This window comes from Moschus berezovskii, chromosome 2 (genome assembly GCF_049115385.1).
Source record: "Moschus berezovskii isolate FMDL1 chromosome 2, NW_MosBer_1.0, whole genome shotgun sequence".
Lineage (NCBI taxonomy): Eukaryota > Metazoa > Chordata > Mammalia > Artiodactyla > Moschidae > Moschus > Moschus berezovskii.
The window spans coordinates 24,173,030-24,191,997 of record NC_142461.1 but is presented as its reverse complement, the minus strand read 5'-3'; the positions used below and the strand labels follow the sequence as shown (position 1 = coordinate 24,191,997).

General features: G+C 43.1%; 1 non-coding gene across 1 annotated transcript; it reads right to left on the bottom strand.

Annotated features, from left to right (window-relative positions):
- Nucleotides 1–9,212: 9,212 nt before the first annotated feature.
- On the bottom strand, nucleotides 9,213–9,285 carry TRNAK-UUU (transfer RNA lysine (anticodon UUU)). The gene has a single exon. It is a non-coding gene; the product is annotated as a tRNA-Lys (tRNA).
- Between the last annotated feature and the right edge of the window lie 9,683 nt (nucleotides 9,286–18,968).

Here is an 18,968-nt window from a genome sequence, read left to right as displayed (position 1 = left end):
GAGTTACAAATCAGGGACATGATAATAAAATAAAACACTGATAGTCCATAAACCAGAATACCGACTGTCTGGAAATTGAGAAAAGTCAGGCTGCAAGTTTTACAGTATAAAAGGAACAAAGAAGAAGCCAGCTTCAAAGCCAGCCTGTGCAATTCCTCCATGACAGCATGCATTTGACTTCAGTGTGTTCCTATTAGTGTCTTAAACAATCAACATCCCCAGTAATCCCCTCTGAATTGTCTAGGAATTCACCTCGTCATGGGGAAACTTGTGGTCTGAGGCCTTATGTTTTTAGAAAACTTCTTTTCTTTTCAAAACTGGACAGTTTTATTCCAAATAAAAGAACCTTATCCAGTGTATCTCTAAAGAATATTTTCAAAACATTTTCAGTTAAAAAATAATATAGGTTCACTGTAGCTTTGGAAAATATAGGAGAGTGTTATTTTAAAGCCTCATTCCTAATCTTAGCATCAAGAAATAAACACTGTTGGAACTTCCCTAGTGGTTCAGTGGTTAAGAATATGCCTGCTAATGCAGGGGACATGGGTTCAATCCCTAGTCCAGGAAGATCCCACCTGCAACAGGGCAGCTAACTGCATGCCACAACTACTGAAGTCTGCACACCCTAGAGCTCGTGCTCTCCAACAAGAAAAGCCACTGCAATGAGAAATTCGCAACTAGAGAATAGTCACTGCTCAGTGCAACTAGGGAGAAGGCAATGGCAAGCCACTCCAGTACTCTTGCCTAGAGAATCGCATGGAGTCTGGTCGGCTGCCATCTATGGGGTCGCACAGAGTCGGACACGACTGAAGCGACTTAACAGCAGCAGCAGTGCAACTAGAGAAAGCCCTTGAGCAACAAAAAAGACCCAGCACAGCCAAATGTAAAATACATTAATTAATTATTTTTTTAAAAAGAAATAACCACTGTTATAGTTGGTGTAGTTCCTTTTAGATTTGTATTTTACAGGCATAGAGGACAGGAGCAAAATTTAGTTTTTAAAACAAAAATGGGAATCCTACCATATGTACTGTTTTATATTCTACTGATTGTTTTCTTCTTTGGGGCTTTTTTTGGGGGGTGAGGGTAACAGTTACTGAACAAATATTAATTGAGCATCTGCTTTGTGCCGAGAACTGTGTTGGCCCTTGGGCATAGAACAGTGAGACAGGGGGAAGGATATGAATGGTCCCTCTCAAGATGAGTATGCAGTACTATAGGGAAGACAATTTTTTTAAATAACATACATTAGTATATAATTATCAAAAAGAAAAAGTGCTATACCAACATGTAAGAAATCCTGACGGACATTTACTTTCCTCTCCAGGATCCATTCTCCCTGCTACCTAAAATCCCAGTTTGAGTTTGGAGACCCAGCATACACATAACTCTTCACTTCAGGAGTAGCACATGGCCCGACAGCATCCTGGCAGATCAGAGTGTTGTTCCCCAACAGAGATAGTGGTTGGTCCTGAAATAGGCATATGCTTGGAGTTAAGTAACCCAAGCCATCAAGACTGAATTCTGGGGTATTAATTGGAATCCTCTTGGAGAAGTATATCCACTCTTCCCACTAGGTTTGAAGTTAAAGGAGGAAGCTGGAGCCGTTGCAACCATCTTAGCACCATGAAGAATGAACATCTCTTTGAAGCCATCACCAAAGAAATGGGGCCAAGAGACAAGAAGATAATCAGGTCCTCATGACACTTTTTGAGTCCTAGATCAAGCCTGAATTTTGCAGTTACCTGAATCAGTTTGGTTGTCACAGTTTGGCTGGGTAAGATGATTCGGGGCATAAATGAGTCAGGTAAGGTTTTTCTGAGGAAGGGAGGTATAAGATGGGACCTGAGGCCTGGAGCAGGAGACAGGGTGAGGAAAGCAGGTGAAGGGGAGAAACAGCTTGCACAGGGGCCTGGAGCAGATGAAGCTTCAGAACATTGGACAAAAAAGCTTGAGTACATGCAGGGCCTCGGAGGTTGGATTAAAGATTCAAAATATGAGATCAAGAAATGAGAAGCTATTTAAGGCTTACAAGTAGAAAAAGGTCAAAATTGTGGTTTAAAGATGTTTATTAACAATTCCACTTGCTGTGGTTTGGACAGCGGAATGGGGGGCAGACAAGAGAGGATTCAAAGAGACTTAAGTGATCTTTACAATGTTTCAAGTGAGAGATGATACAAGCTTCAACCAGGAAGCTTGGTGATACATTTTTATGTCATAATGTTTTATGAGAATCTCTCAGTATCAATTTCTAGTTAAACACACACATACACAGGGAATTCTCTGCTGGTCCAGCAATTAGGACTCTGCCCTTCTACTGCAGGGAGCATGGGTTGAATCTCTGGTCTGGGAACTTAGATCCTACATGCCACAAGACAGGGCCAAAAAAAATTTAATGAAAAATACATGATACTTAATAGTCCATTCTTGAGCTATTCATGTTCTAGTCCCTTATAAGAAACCCATCATGAAATTCTAGAAATCTAAGTCCTTACAACTAAATACTGAGATTGTTTCCACTTCTTATGTTATGAATATGACAATGGAAACCTTGTACATAAAATTTTTCTCCAAGTTTCTGGTTACACCAGGATAAATTCATAAAATTCAAACTACTGCTCAAAAGAATAAACCTTTTGAAGCCTCTCTCTACATATATCCATCAAGAAAGAGTGTCCCAGTTTATACTGGTCTGCATTCCCACCAGTAACAAACAACCCAGGTAACTCTTGAATTAAGAATAAATTTCAGAACTTTCCTGGTGGTCCAGTGGTTAAGAATCCACCTCTCAATGTGGCAAACACAGTCCTGGTCCAAGAAGATCCCATGTGCTGAAGGGCCACTAACCCCTTGCGCCACAACCATTGAAGCTCTCACTCTAGAGCCCCTGCTCTGCAATAAGAGAAGCCAATGCAAAGAAAAGCTCTCGCACATCACAGCTACAGAATAGCCCTCATTCCCTGCAACTAGAGAAAGCCTACTTGCAGCAACCAAGATCCCAAGCAGTCTAAAATACATAAATAGATAAATAAAATAAAAGTTCAGTTTAAACAAGGTTGGGGCTTCCCAGGTGATGCTAGTGGTAAAGAATCCACCTGCCAATGCAGGAGAGTTAAGAGACACAGTTTCAATCCCTGGGTCAGGAAGATCCCCTGAAAGGAATGGCAACCCACTCCAATATTCTTGCCTGGAGAATCCCCTGGACGGAGGAGCTTAGCAGGCTACAGTCCATGGGATCACAAAGAGTCAGACGCTACTGAGCAAATAGCATTAACTTACCCCAGTCAGTGTCTGGACCTCTCTCACCTTTACACTCACTTCCAAGTTTAGCTGAGACGTGGCGTGAGTGTTTAGCTGAGATGTGGCGTGAGACGTGGCGTGTGGTTTTGCACCAATTTTTGAAGGGCACTAATGTCAATCAAGAGCTTCCCTGGTAGCTCAGCTGGTAAAGAATCTGTCTGCAATGCAAGAGATGTGGATTCAATCCCTCGGTTGGGAAGATCTCTTGGAGGAGGACATGGCAACCCACTCCAGCATTCTTGCTTGGAGAATACCCGTGACAGAGGAGCCTGGCAAGCTACAGTCCATGGGGCTGCAAAGAGCTGGACACGACTAAGCACAGCGCAGCACAACATCAGTCAAATAATTTCTGTTTCACTTTTAGACAACAAGAATCTATTGATGTTTTCATAGCAAGGGCAAGGATGTCAGGAGGGGGTGCAGTGGAAAAGGTTAGCAGCGTGTGGCTGAAACAAAGCTGTCCTTGAAAGAGGTAAACTTGAAAAGGTATTTGGCTGCAAGGCATAAGGACATGCTGCCAGAGGGAGTTGTTCAAACTACATGCCCAATCAAGTGGGACCGTAAGTGTCCTTTCTGAGATCTGAAGAGAAACTAGTAACTTGGCCAAGAAATTCAGTGTGCGAGTGTGATTTAATTTACTGACATGCATGTGAATTAACACACATGTGCACACACACACACATATTCCAGTGAAAACAAAGTTTCCACAAGCAGTTCCTTCAGGTAATGTCTTTTATAGATTACTGAAATCAATCACCAGAGAAAGCGGTACACAAACTTTCAAGTTGTTTCCATTTCTATATGAGTGTGTTTCCAACATGTTTTTCATGCAGTAGAGATTTATGGAAAGAGGGTGTAAACTCCAGAGCCAGAGCTGTGGTGAGCTGGGGACAGATCCTTGAGGAAGATGGGAAAGTCAGCAAGTCAGATGCTGTAGGTTCACTGTCACCCCTACAAGTTCTTGGTGGGGGTACTTTGAGTAGGCACCTCCCTCTTCTGGGAAAGTCCTGGACTGCCAAGCCCTATTGGTCCCTCCATAAGTTAATTACATCTATTCCCTCTAGAGACCACAAATGGGCTTTAAAAGCATAGCTACGTGCATATCACTAAGAGTGGGCTGCTCTAACATCCCATCTTGACATACTAATGCAGACATTACAAATCCCTGAGAATGTGAAATTATTAAAGAATGAGGCAAATATCCCTGTGGTTACCTGCATCTCTGCCTTAGAGGTTTAATGGTACTTAACCAGATGATATATTAATATATATTGATTAATACTATTCAAATATTTCTTTATCACACCGTAAATTCCAGATTGTCTTTAGAAAAGAAAAAAGGTACAAAGTATGCATTTGTGTGTGTGTGTGTGTGTGTGTGTGATTAAGCAAAATGCTTCTTGATGGCTATTGAATTCTTAAAAGTAATCTCTGGAATCTGTGAATAAATGACTTACTAATGTCATCAAAGAAGATTTGTCAGGAAATGAATAAGGTTATTCTTTTTTTCTGATCATATTGTTAATTTGGTTAAAGGCTAACTAAAGTAAAAATAAATGGAATGGGAGGAGTAGTTCCTGGGTTTCTCATCTTGTTAATCTGGTCCAATACAAGATACTTCAACTAAAGTAGGCTGATGGTTATCACTGCTTCACTGAAAGGAGAAAAGAAAATGGAATGCGGATACAACTTGACATTGGCTGGCAGTTACAATTACCATTAAAAGTGTAGAGTATGTCCGTGTAATGGATGCCAACTAAGCTCAAGAGCCTTTGAAACAATTCCTTGAGAGCTGGCCTTTGATCCTCCAGTCATGTTCAGAGACTTGACTTCTAGGACTTGGTTTCAAAGGATTGGCATTATTCCTGACAACAGCACTGCACTTTTGTCTGACTTATGCCACCATTTTCTCCTTACTTATTCCCAGCCTACTTTGGAATTCTGAATGCTCAAACAATTGCCACACTCCAGGAAGCTCTTGTGGCCGCTCACGATATCCAGTGGTGATGCTGATGAGTCGCCTAAGGCATCAGTTCAGTTCAATTCAGTTCAGTCGCTCAGTCGTGTCCGACTCTTTGCAACCCCATGAATCACAGCACGCCAGGCCTCCCTGTCCATCACCAACTCCCGGAGTTCACTCAAACCCACCTCCATCGAGTCGGTGATGCCATCCAGCCATTTCATTCTCTGTCGTCCCCTTCTCCTCCCGCCCCCAACCTTTCCCAGCATCAGAGTCTTTTCCAGTGAGTCAACTCATTGCATGAGGTGGCCAAAGTATTGCAGTTTCAGCTTTAGCATCAGCCCTTCCAATAAACACCCAGGATTGATCTCCTTTAGAATGGACTGGTTGGATCTCCTTGCAGTCCAAGGGACTCTCAAGAGTCTTCTCCAGCACCACAGTTCAAAAGCATCAATTCTTCGGCGATCAGCTTTCTTCACAGTCCAACTCTCACATCCATACATGACCACGGGAAAAACCATAGCCTTGACTAGACGCACCTTGTTGGCAAAGTAATGTCTCTGCCTTTTAATATGCTATCTAGGTTGGTCATAACTTTCCTTCCAAGGAGTAAGCGTCTTTTAATTTCATGGCTGCAATCAGCATCTGCAGTGATTTTGGAGCCCAAAAAAATAAAGTCTGACACTGTTTCCACTGTTTTTCCATCTATTTCCCATGAAGTGATGGGACCAGATGCCATGATCTTTGTTTTCTGAATGTTGAGCTTCAAGGCAACCTTTTCACTCTCCTCTTTCACTTTCATCAAGAGGCTTTTGAGTTCCTCTTCACTTTCTGCCATAAGGGTGGTGTCATCTGCATATCTGAGGTGACTGATATTTCTCCCAGCAACCTTGATTCCAGCTTGTGTTTCTTCCAGCCCAGCATTCCTCATGATGTACTCTGCATATAAGTTAAATAAGCAGGGTGACAATATACAGCCTTGATGTACTCCTTTTCCTATTTGGAACCAGTCTGTTGTTCCATGTCCAGTTCTAACTGTTGCTTCCTGACCTGCAACAAATTTGGCCTTGGAGCACGGAATGAAGCAGGGCAAAGGCTAACAGAGTTTTGCCAAGAGAATGCACTGGTCATAGCAAACACCCTCTTCCAACAACACAAGAGAAGACTCTACACATGGACATCACCAGATGGTCAACACCGAAATCAGATTGATTATATTCTTTGCAGCCAAAGATGGAGAAGCTCTATACAGTCAGCAAAAACAAGACCAGGAGCTGACTGTGGCTCAGATCATGAACTCCTCATTGCCAAATTCAGACTTAAATTGAAGAAAGTAGGGAAAACCACTAGACCATTCAGATATGACCTAAATCAAATCCCTTATGATTATACAGTGGAAGTGAGAAATAGATTCAAGGGACTAGATCTGATAGATAGAGTGCCTGATGAACTCTGGACGGAGGTTCGTGACATTGTACAGGAGACAGGGACCAAGACCATCCCCATGGAAAATAAATGCAAAAAAGCAAAATGGCTGTCTGAGGAGGTCTTACAAATAGATGTGAAAAGAAGAGAAGCCTAAGGCATAGATACTATGTTTGGGGCCAGATTTATAACTGGGGAGGAGGGGCCTTCCCTGAAGCTTAATGCCACAGTGGTATCATTGCCAAGTGAAAGTGTTAGTCACTCAGTCATGTCTGACTCTTTGCGACCCCATGGACTGTAGCCCACCAGGCTCCTCTGTCCATGTAATTCTCCAGGCAAGAATATTGGATTGGGTTGCCATTCCCTTCAGAGGATATTCCAGACCCATGGATTGAACCCAGGTCTTCTGCATTGCAGATGGATTCTTTACCATCTGAGTTAGCAGGGAAGCCCATCATCATTGCCAGTCTCCTGTGAAATATACTGGACTCCATGGTTGATATTTAAATTTCATATCAACCGGAGAATCCTTAGTCCTGATGTTCCTGATAGGCAACAACCTTTGGTTTTGTAGGATTTAGTCTAACTCCCCAGGTAATCCTGTGGTCATGTGTAGGATGAGCATGCCTACAGAGTCATTAGATCCATGTATATGTTGGGCAAGGGATTGAACCTCAAAGCCAATGCTTTCAAAATCCAAGGCAGGGAGTGGGGAGGGTGATGAAGAGTCAGAATCACCTAGTCCTCAAGTGAGTAGGGACAGGGAAAGAGTGGAGAGTTAACATTGCTCAGGGAAATGTGCTAGGATTGTCTTACAGAGGAGGAGTTTCTGCAATCAGATGCCCTAAGTGCAGATCTGGTCTCTCTTCTGACCCACCAGGTGAATTTGGGCAAGATGCTTAACCTCATTGCACCTCAATTTCCTCATCTCCAAAGTGGAGATAATCATTGTCATGCCTCCTAAAGAGATTCATAGGGAATTGGGATTCCCTGGTGGCTCAGATGGTAAAGAATCCATCTACAATGCAGGAGACCTGGGTTCAATCCCTGGGTTGGGAAGATCCCCTGGAGCAAAGGGAATGGGTACCCACTTCAGTATTCTTACCTGGAGAATTTCATGAACAGAGGAGCCTGGCAGGCTATGGTCCATCGGGTCACAAAGAATCGGACACAAATGAGTGACTTTCACTAAAGACACTGGCTATAGACCATGGGGTCACAAAGAGCTGGACACAACTGACTGACTGAGCATAGGATTAAAAAGTCCACACTCAATAATTACAGTTGCTGCTACTAGTATTAGTAAATTTAATTAGTGTTAAGTTTATCTTTTTAAAATTAATTAATTTATTTTTTATTTCTGCCTGGGCTGGGTCTTCGTTGCTGCCTGGGCTTCTCATTGCAGTGGCTTCTCTTGTTCTGGAGCACAGGTTCTAGAATGCAGGCTGCAGTAGTTGCTCATGGACTTAATTGTCCCAGGGCATACAGAATCCTCCTAGACCAGGGAATCAAACCCATGTCCCCTGCACTGGCAGGCAGACTCTCAACCACTGTGCGTGCATGCTCAATCACTTTAGCTGTGTCCAACTCTTTGTGACCCCATGGACCATAGGCCACCAGGCTCCTCTGTCCATGAGATTTTCCTGGCAAGAATACTGGAGCAGGTTGTCACGCCCTCCTCCAGGGGATCTTCCCAACCTAGGGAGCAAATCCAAGTCTCTTTCATCTCCTGCATTACAGGGAATTCTTTCCTGCTGCGCAATGGGGAAGCCCCTCAACCAGTGTACCACCAGGGAAGTCCAGCATTAACTTTATTTAAAAGCTGCCTTATTTCCTCACTGATCAAAACACCTTTTCCAAAGTCTGATGTGCCTTCTTAAAAGGAAAAAAAAATTAAATAAAAGCATGTTTCAAAGCCATGGAGAGAGTTGAGTGGGGTGGCATGGTAGGTCCATGTCTCCAGCCAGCTTGTCCCCAGTAGTGCAAGCCACACTTGACTTTCACACAAAACTCAAGCAATAAGCAGAGGATTAATCTACACACACAAGCAGGACTTGGGTGATCACATGGTCTCAAGAGTGTTTAGGGTCAGTGATGTCAATGCGTAGGGGAGATGGTCACCTAAGAAAATGTCACCTCACTGTCTGTTATATTCAGGAACTTGTGAGAGAATGCTTTTCCTCCTTTGTTGAAAGAGATCAGGTTTTCTGCCTTCTAATTTCTGTCCTTATAATGTTATGCCATCAAAATACCTAATTACATGCTGGCTTTTTTTTAATAATAATTAACATTTACTAACTGCTTACTGTGATTTCAGTGGAAGGCTTTAAATGTATTGCCTTATCTAATACAGTTATCCATTGATATGGGTTATATGTTTATAATTGCATTTTTATTGAAGCATAATTGATTTACAATGTTGTGTTAGTTTCTGGTGTACAGCAAAGTGATTCATTGTGTGTGTGTGTGTATATATATATATATTCTTTTTCATTTTTGGCAGTGCCTCACAGCTTGTGGGATATTGTTCCCTGACCAGGGATTGAACCTGGGCTTTTAGCAGTAAAAGCACAGAGTCCTAACCACTGGACCACCAGGGAATTTCCGTTTCTCATATTCTTTTCCATCATGGCTTGTTACAGGATATTGAACATAGTTCTCTGTGCTATTTAGTAGGACCTTGTTGTTTAACTATTTGATTAACTATGTGTATCTGTTCATTACAAATTCCTAATTTATCCCTCCACTGCTTTCTCTGTGTGTTTTCTATGTCCATGAGTCTATTTCCATTTTTCAAATAAGTTCATTTGAAATAAGTTCATTTGTATCATATTTTAGATTCCACATAAAAGTGATATCATATGATATTTGTCTTTGTCTGACTTCACTTAGTATGATAATCTCTAAGTCCATCCATGTTGCTGCAAATGGCATTATTTTGTTCTTTTTATGGCTGAGTAGTATTCCACTGTTTATGTGTACCATATCTTCTTTATCCATTCATCTGTTGTTTAACCTTTAGGTTGTCTCTGTGTCTTGGCTATTGTAAACACCGCTGCAATGAACATTGGGGTACATGTATCTTTTTAAATTAGAGTTTCCTCTAGATATATGCCCAGAAATGGGATTTCAGATTGCACATTTAGTTTTTGTTTTACATAGTGGCTGCACCAATTTACATTCCCACCAACAATATAGGAAGGTTCCTTTTTCTCCATACCTTCTCCAACATTTATTATTTGTAGATTTTTCAGTGATAACCATTCCAACTGATGTGAGGTGATACCTCATTGTAGTTTAGATTTATATTTCTCTAATAGTTAGTAAAGTTGAGCATTTTTTCACCTGCCTATTGGCCAACTGTTTGTCTTCTTTGGAGAAATGACTATTCATGTCTTTTGCTCATTTCTTGATTGGGATGTTTTTGCTGTTGTTGCTGCTCTTGTTGATTTGTGTGAACTATTTATACATTTTGGAAATTAGGCCCTTGTCAGTCCTTTGGCTTTTTTCTATTATGGGTCAGTACTCTAAGAATAGTGTTAGTAGGTACTAGATAATGGCTGTTAATTTTGTCTTTAATACAAACATACTGCCCTTTTGATCTAGTATTTTAAGACTTGGGTGAAGCAAGCAACCAGCCGGAATTCATTCAGTGGTGAGGTTTTCTATGCAGGCTCAGTCCCTTCTTTATCTATTTTCTTAAACCACATGCTTTTCCTCTTTGGCTACTCATTTCCTCTCTGGTCACACTTGTTTCACTCTTGTTTCCACCCTGGTCACACATTTTGAAAAGTACTGAGATTGCTCCAGATATCGTGTATGTTGTTATCTCTCCTTTGTACATGAGGACACTGAGGCTCAGAATGATGAAAAATTGTTAACATCACCTCAGTGGTAAAGTGCAGATCCGGGGTTCAGATTTGGGTAACAGTGACTTCTAAGTCCATCATCTTTCCACTAAGGTGATCTTTCTGCCCCCAGCACGTGTTTTATCCAGACTTGAGCCTTCCTTTAGTCTTATCCCCTTTATTCCCAACTCCAAACCTTCCAGTGTTTTAGAGGACAACTCTGTGTTTTGTTTTGCCACGCCACATGGTATGTGGGATCTTAGTTCCCCAACCAGGGATCAAACCTGCACCCCTTGTGTTGGAAACTCAGAGTCTTAACCACTGGACCATTGGGGAAGCCCTCAACCACAATTCTGAAGAGGCTTCCCAATCCTGCACACATCACTCATACCCTTCTTCAGCCTGAGGTATGCAGTTGCCACCTTAGACATGGGTCAGAGTCCCAAGGATGGGCAGGGCGAACTCAAACCCATGAGAAAGGTCTTGCAGTGGGAAGCTGTGAGAACTCTGGCCCTGCTCACTAGAGACACTGAACTCCAAATTTTGGTGGCACAGAAGTGAGGAGAGCCCAGGCTAATCCCCCTCTGCCTAGAGAAACTCAGACTCGGGATCTCTGTTCCAGGGCTTAGAGTGAGGGCTCAGATTCTACTACAGGCTTTGATTTCAGTCCTGGTCTCATCACGCACTAGCTCTGCCACCTTGGACTGATTGCCTAGCTTCTCTGTGCCTCAGTTTCCTCATCTGTAAATGGAGATATAACATCAACATACAATTCAGTTTTGTTGTGACCATGAACCACAATACTCGTACCTGAAAAATATCTAGTGTGGTGCCTGGTACATAATTGTTGCTGTCTCAATCACTAAGTCATGTCCTACTCTCAGGGACCCCATGAACTTTGGCACACCAGGCTCATCTGTCCATGGAATTTTCCAGGCAAGAATACCAGTGGTTGTTCAGTCACTAAATTGTGACTCCTTGCGACCCCACGAACTGCAGCATACCAGGCTTCCCTGTCCTTCACTCTCTCCTGGAAATTGCTCAAATTCACGTCCATTCAGTCAGTGATGCTATCTAACCATCTCATCCTCTGTTACCCCCTTCTCCTCCTGCCCTTAATCTTTTCCAGAGAGTTGGCTCATCACATCAGGTGACCAAAGTATTGGTGCTTCAGCTTTAGCAGCAGTCCTTCCAATGAATATTCAGGGTTGATTTCCTTTAGGACTGACTGCCTCCCTGGTAGTCCAGAGAATACTGGAGTGGGATTGCCATTTCCTCCTCCAGGGGATCTTCCTGACCCAGGGACTGAACCCAAGTCTCCTGTGTCTTCTGCATTGGCAGGTAATTCTTTACCACTGAGCCACCCTGGAAGCCCCTGGTACATAATTCAGTTCAGTTCAGTTCAGTCGCTCAGTCATGTCTGACTCTTTGTGACCCCATGAACCACAGCATGCCAGGCCTCCCGGTTTATCACCAACTCCTGGAGTCTATCCAAACCCATGTCCATTGAGTCAGTGATGCCATCCAACCATCTCATCCTCTGTTGTCTCCTTGTCCTTCTGCCCTCAATCTTTCCCAGCGTCAGGGTGCTTCAAAAAAATGGACTGTTTTGGGGACTTCCCTGGGCTTCCCTGGTGACTCAGATGGTAAAGAATTTGCCTGCAATGCATGAGACCTAAGTTCAATCCTTGGGTTGGGAAAATCCCCTGGAGGAAGGCATGGCAATCCACTCCAGTATTCTTGCCTGGAGAATCCTCATGGACAGAGGAGCCCAGCAGGCTACAGTCCATGGGGTCACAAAGAGTCAGACATGACTGAGAATCCAGTGGCTAATACTTTGTGCTGCCAATGCAGGTGGAGCAGGTTTGATCCTTGGTCAAGAAGCTAAGATCCCACAGGCTATGCAGTGAAGCCAATAAATTAAAAAAAATAAATAAATAACAGTTCTTGTTGATACGAAAAGTTTGTGATTTTTTTCCTAGGCAAAAACAAAGATCTCACTCAAACTTTCTGTCCCCCAAGACCAGTAGAGAATTTGGAGTTCTGAGTTTGCCCTCTGTCCTGGCATCCACACACAAAGGCAGTTATTTTTCAGTTCACTTCTGTCTGGAACACTCCCTAATAGGAAGCTCTCCCCAAGAGCATCCCAAAGGCAAGGCAGAGGCTACTCCTCACTTTCTAACATAAATTAGAGACCTCACAGCTTGTGAAGACCCCAGAGTCACTTCCTTATTCACAAGCACCACATACATACGCCACCATTCCTTTCTTCGCTAAGACCAATTTCACTATTCTGTATTTTGTCCCTATTATGTGCCAGGCACTGAGTTAGGTGCATAAACTCCATTGGATGAAACAGACAGCATCCCAGTGGATTAGGATCTAGTGAAGAATGGAAAGTAACAAGTATACCAGCAAAAACACTATCACTGAAAACTGTGATAAATTCTATGATGGATAAAATCAGAGGCCAGAGGGTAATGGGGAATCTACCTAGAAGGGGAATAAAACTCTCTGATGAAGAGACATTTAACCTGAGGGCTGACAGGGGACCTGCCAGGTAAAGGGGAAGGGAGAGAACAAGTGAGTGCTTGGAGAGGCTGAAGAAAGGCAGGTGGAGCTGGAGCACACCAGGGAGCAGAGCATTTGTGAGGCCGGAGATCCTCCAGGCTCCACTTTTACAACTGGCCTCCTGTTTGCATTTCAAGGGACACTAAGACCTGAGCTTCAGGCTGAATATTTACAGCTAGTCTCCTGTTTGCATTTCCTGAGAAGGGAGATGGGAGGGCTCCAGGTAAGGCATTTACCATCAGCCTCCTGTTTGCATTTCAAAATAGAAATAACAACAGAAACAGGGTAAATAGACAGTCTTGTCTCTTGTAAACACCTTAAGATAACAGTCAAGGCAAGAACAAAGAGGGACAAAACCCTGTTTGAGTAAAGGATTAAGGGATCACCACTCTCCCTCCCCCCATTTCGTGGGGCAAGGGAGACACTACACAGGCTAGAAAGGCTCTTTGGGGTCAAAAATCAGAATAATGCCAGGCTTGCTCCTCCCAGAAGACTTCCTGTCAAGGTCTAGCTTGGGTGAGGAGTGTGTGCTTTGCTCAGGAGAGAATCTTAAGACAGATTAGCCAGAGGGGGACAAAACAAGATGACTGGCCTAAAGGAAGGCAAAGACCCAAGAAACTGTCCCCTTATACTGCAGCCATGAATTTAAAAGATGCTTGCTTCTTGGAAGGAATGCTATGACAAACCTAGGCAGCATATTAAAAAGCAGAAACTTCGCCAACAAAGGTTCGTGTAGTCAAAGCTATGGTTTTCCAGTAGTGATGTACGGGTGTGAGTTGGACAATAAGGAAGGCTGAGTGCCAAAGGATTGATGCTTTTGAACTGTGGTGCTGGAGAAGACTCTTGAGAGTCCCTTGGACCGCAAGGAGATCCAACCAGTCAATCCTAAAAGAAATCAACTCTGAATATTCATTGGAGGGACTGTTGCCAAAATTGAAGCTCTAATACTTTGACCAGCTGATGCAAAGAGCTGTCTCATTGGAAAACATCCTGATACTGAGAAAGACTGAAGGCAAAAAGAGAAGGGGTTGCAAAGGATGAGATGGTTAGATAGCCTCACCAACTCAATGGACATGCATTTGAGCAAACTCCGGGAGATAACGGAGGACAGAGGAGCCTGGCGAGTTGCAGTCCTTGGGGTTGCACAGAGTCTGACACGATTTAGGGACAGAACAACAATATAAAGGAGTTAAACTTCCCAAAGGCGAGACTCTCTCTGAGTTCGCCTGTGGGTCTTTCTGCACGTATTTTTCTTTACCAAATACTTCTTTCTTTTCTCCTTACCTTTTGCCTCCTCGCCTGAATTCTTTCTTGACAAGGCAGGCAAGGACTAAGGATCCAGGCCCTAGCTGCTGGCCTCTGTGGTCTAATGGTTTAGGATTCCTGGTCTGGGAACAAAGATCTTGCTCCCTGCTACTGCTCACTGACATTTGCTGCTGCGTGTGTCCAAAATCAATTGAAGAATATCTTGGTCCCAAGTGAGGCAGGCCTTGAGGACTCTGGTAGAGCTGCTGCTGCTAAGTCACTTCAGTCGTGTCCGACTCTGCAGAATTTTATTTTTAAAAAACCTTACTTCTTTTATCTTTCTAAACAAAATGGGCCTTAGGAAGCACTGCTATCAATAAAACTAGTGGAGGCAATGGAATTCCAGCAGAGCTATATAACATCCTAAATGATGAACCTATCAAAGTGCTATACTCAATATGTCAGCAAATTTGGAAAACCCAGCAGTGACCACAGGACTGGAAAATGTCATCCCAATTCACGAGAAGGGAAGTATTTAAAGAATGTTCACACCACCGGACAATCGCATTCATCTCCCATGCTCGTAAGGTCATGCTCAAAATTCTGCATTCTAGGCTACAGCACTATGTGAACCAAGAACTTCCAGACATCCAATCTGGGTTTGAAAAAAACAGAGGAACCAGAGATCAAATTGCCAACACTGACTGGATCATAGAGAAAACAAGGGAATTCCAGAAAAACACCTACCTCTATTTCATTAACTATGCTAAAGCCTTTGACTGTGTATTGTGCTGTACTTAGCCACTCAGTCGTGTCCAAGTCTTTGTGACCCCATGGACTGTAGCCCGCCAGGATCCTCTGTCCATGGTGATTCTCCAGGCAAGAATACTAGAGTGGGTTGTCTTGCCTTCCTCCAGGGGATCCTCCCAACCTGGGGATTGAACCCAGGTCTTCCACATTGCAGGCAGATTCTTTATCATCTGAGCCACCAGGAAAGCCCAAGAATACTGGAGTGAGTAGCCTATCCCTTCTCCAGGGGATCTTCCCAACCCAAGAATCAAACTGGTATCTCCTGCATTACAGGCAGATTCTTTACCAGCTGAGTTACCAGAGAAGCCCTAAACATATCTAGAAACACTCATTTGGAGAAAGATGTTTTCATACAGTTTGTGTGAAAATGAAGCCATCTGACAGAACCGTGCTATAAACACCACCACCAAGTGCAGACTTCCAGGCTAGAATCCTTCCCAAGCCTATAGTTCCCGATTGCCTCTTTCTGGTCCAGGACCCTGGCCACACTCTGTGTTACACGGTCACCACAGGGTACACCTTCTGTTTGCTGTTAGTGTGAGGGAAAGGAGCCTGGATCTGCTGGTAGCCCGTCTGCAGCGCGTCCAGTAACAGGGGCACCAGGGTGATGGGCACCGAGTCTGGCTGCGTGGTATACCCCAAGAAGGGGATAGGCAGACACTGCCCCTGATGGGGCATGATCTGGCTTGCTGGCAGTTGAGCACAACGTTCATGGGCATGTTCATGTACATGTTGTTCATGGTGCCCTCGTGCAAGCAACAGTTGGTCTGGGACCTGGTCAGGGGTGCCTGGGCCCCCGAGTTGGCCCTGGAGCTGGACTGTGTGGATCATAACAAACTGTGGAAAACTCTTAAAGAGATAGGGATAACGGACTATGTTACCTGTCTCCTGAGCAACCTGTATGCGGGTCAAGAAACAATAGTTAGAACCTTGTATGGAACAACTGACTGGTTCAGAATTGAGAAAGGAGTACAAGGCTGTTTCCTGACATCCTATTTATTTAACTTATATGCAGAGCACATCATGAGAAATGCTGGGTTGGATGAGTTACAAGCTGGAATCAAGATTACCAGAAGTATCAACAACCTCAGATATGTGGATGAACCACTCTGCTCACAGAAAGCAAACAGGAATTAAAGAACCTCTTGATAAAGGTGAGAGAGGAAAGTGAAAAAAGTCGGCTTAAAACTAAATGTTAAAAAAGCTAAGATCATAGGTATCTAATCCCATCACTTCATGGCTTTCTATTAAAAGGGAAAATGTGGAAGCAGTGACAGATTTCCTCTTCTTGGGCTCTAAAATCACTTCAGATGGTAATTACAGCCAGAAAATTAGAAGAAGATTGCTTCTTGGCAGGAAATCTATGACAAACCTAGACAATGTGTTAAAAAGCAGAGATCACTTTGCTGACAAAGGTGCATATAGTCAAGGTTATGGTCTTTCCAGTCACATGTGGTTGAGACAGCTGGACTATAAAGAAGGCAGAATGCCAAAGAATTGATACTTCAGAACTCTGGTGTTAGAGAAGACTCTTGAGAGTCCCCCAGACAGCAAGGAGATGAAAACAGTCAATCTTATCAGAAATTGATCCTGAATACTCATTGGAAGGACTGATGCTGAAGCTGAAGCTCCAAAACTTTGGCCACCTGATGTGAAGAGCCAAGTCATTGGAAAAGACCCTGATGCTGGGAAAGATTGAAGGCAGAAGGGGAAGAGGATGACAGAGGATGAGATGGTTGGATGACATCATCAGTGCAATGGACATGAACTTGGGCAAACTCCGGGAGATGGTGGGGCACAGGGAGGCTGGGGTCACAAAGAATCAGACATGGCTTGGCGACTGAACAAAAACAAGAGACAAATGAGAGACTTCTCTCGGCAGTCCAGTGATTAAGACTCTGTGCTTCCAATGCAGGGGACAGGGTTTGATTTCTGGTTGGTGAACTAAGACCCTACCTGCCGCAGAGGGCAGCCAAACATTTTTTAAAATTTAAAACAAAAAGGGACCCAAATCTCATTAGTTCCAATGACTAACAAATTCCTAAACAGAATGTTTGTCCCCTACTCCTCTCTCCCCTCTCTGAATCCTTTTATAAATGGTGTCACCCATCTCAGCCCTTGGCAGTGGAGTTATTTGCTTCTCTGAGACCCTCATAAGCAACACAGGAAGTCATTTTTCTTGTAACAGGGAGTTTTCCACATTTACCACTGCTCCCATACATAATCACTGAACATTTGCTCACATGGTTCTCTTGCATTAAACTACACTTTCAAGCAAAAAGAGGAGTGTGCATATTAGCCCAGAGCTTGATTTCTGGTAAAATGAAGCTCTCAGAGGAATAAATAATCTCTTCTGTCTCTGCTGGATTTAAAGACTAGATTCTAACAGTCTTAGGAAAGTTAGGTGTTAGTATAGCTTTCAAAGACCAAAAGAGTGAGCTGATTTCAGCCAAAACATGGCAGGAGAGACCCCGTGTGTTCATTTTGAGTAACAGCTACTGGCATGAACCTGGTTTTCCCCTGATTAGAAACAGAAAGAATAAATCAGGAGCTTGGAATGAACACAATTCGCTACTATATATGACAGATGGACTGATGGGGACCTACTGTCCAGTCCAGGCAACTCTACCTAATATTCTGTGATAACCTATATGAGAAGAGAGTCTGGAAAAGAATGACTATATGTGTATGTATAACTGAATCACTTTGCTGTTCACCTAAGACTAACAAGACATTGTAACCAACTACATGATAATAAAATTAAGAATATTTTTAAAAAATGAATGGACTCCAATTACATGCCTGACAGAGAGCAAGAATGTAATCAATGTTTGTTAAACTGAAATTCATTGATTTGAATACTTAGATTTAAAAAATCACAAAAAAACCGACATTTCTCCCTAAATTTTATTAATAAAAATAAGTGACATTTCACATTTAAAAAAGAAAATTACAAGAGTTAAGTGTAAAAATGTCCTTTATGCACCAGAGCCATTCTTAAGAAGTTTATTATTTTTTTTCTGTAATTAGTTGCCACATATCCAAATACAACTTAATAAACAAGAAAGTCAGCTCAGATTCAGTGGCACTAAGAAATAGAAAGTTAGTTTTAAAAATGCATTTCAATATACATTCCATGCAGACAAGTACTGTTTGATTCCACTTACATAAGTTACCTGCATGCTTGCCTGCCAAGTTGCTTCAGTTGTATCTGACACTTTGCGACCCTATGGACTGTAGCCCGCCAGGCTCCTCTGTCCGTGGGATTCTCTAGGCAAGAATACTGGAATGGACTGATATGCCCTCTTCCAGGGGACCTTCCCAACCCAGGGATCAAACCTGTGTCTCTTACATCTCCTGCAATGGCATACGTTCTAAGTTGTTTCAGTCATGACCAACTCTTGGTGAACCTCTGGACTGTGGCCCATCAGGCTCCTCTATCTATGGGATTCTCCAGGCAAGAATACTGGAGTGGATTGCCATGCTCTCCTCCAGGGGATTTTCCCAACCCAGGGATTGAACCCACACCTCTTACATTCGCCGGCAGATTCTTTACTACCAGAGCCACCTGGGAAGCCCATACACGGTACCTAGAATAGTCAAATTCATAGAGTCAGAAAGAACATTGGTAGATGCCAAGGGCTGGGGATGGGGTGGGGAGTGAGGAGTCAGTGTTTAATGGGGACAGAGTTTCAGTTCAGAAAGTGAAAAGTTCAGGAAATAGATGATGGTGAGAGTTGCACAACAATGTGAATATACTTCATGCCACTGAAATTTACAGGTAAATATGGTTAAAATAGTATGTATTA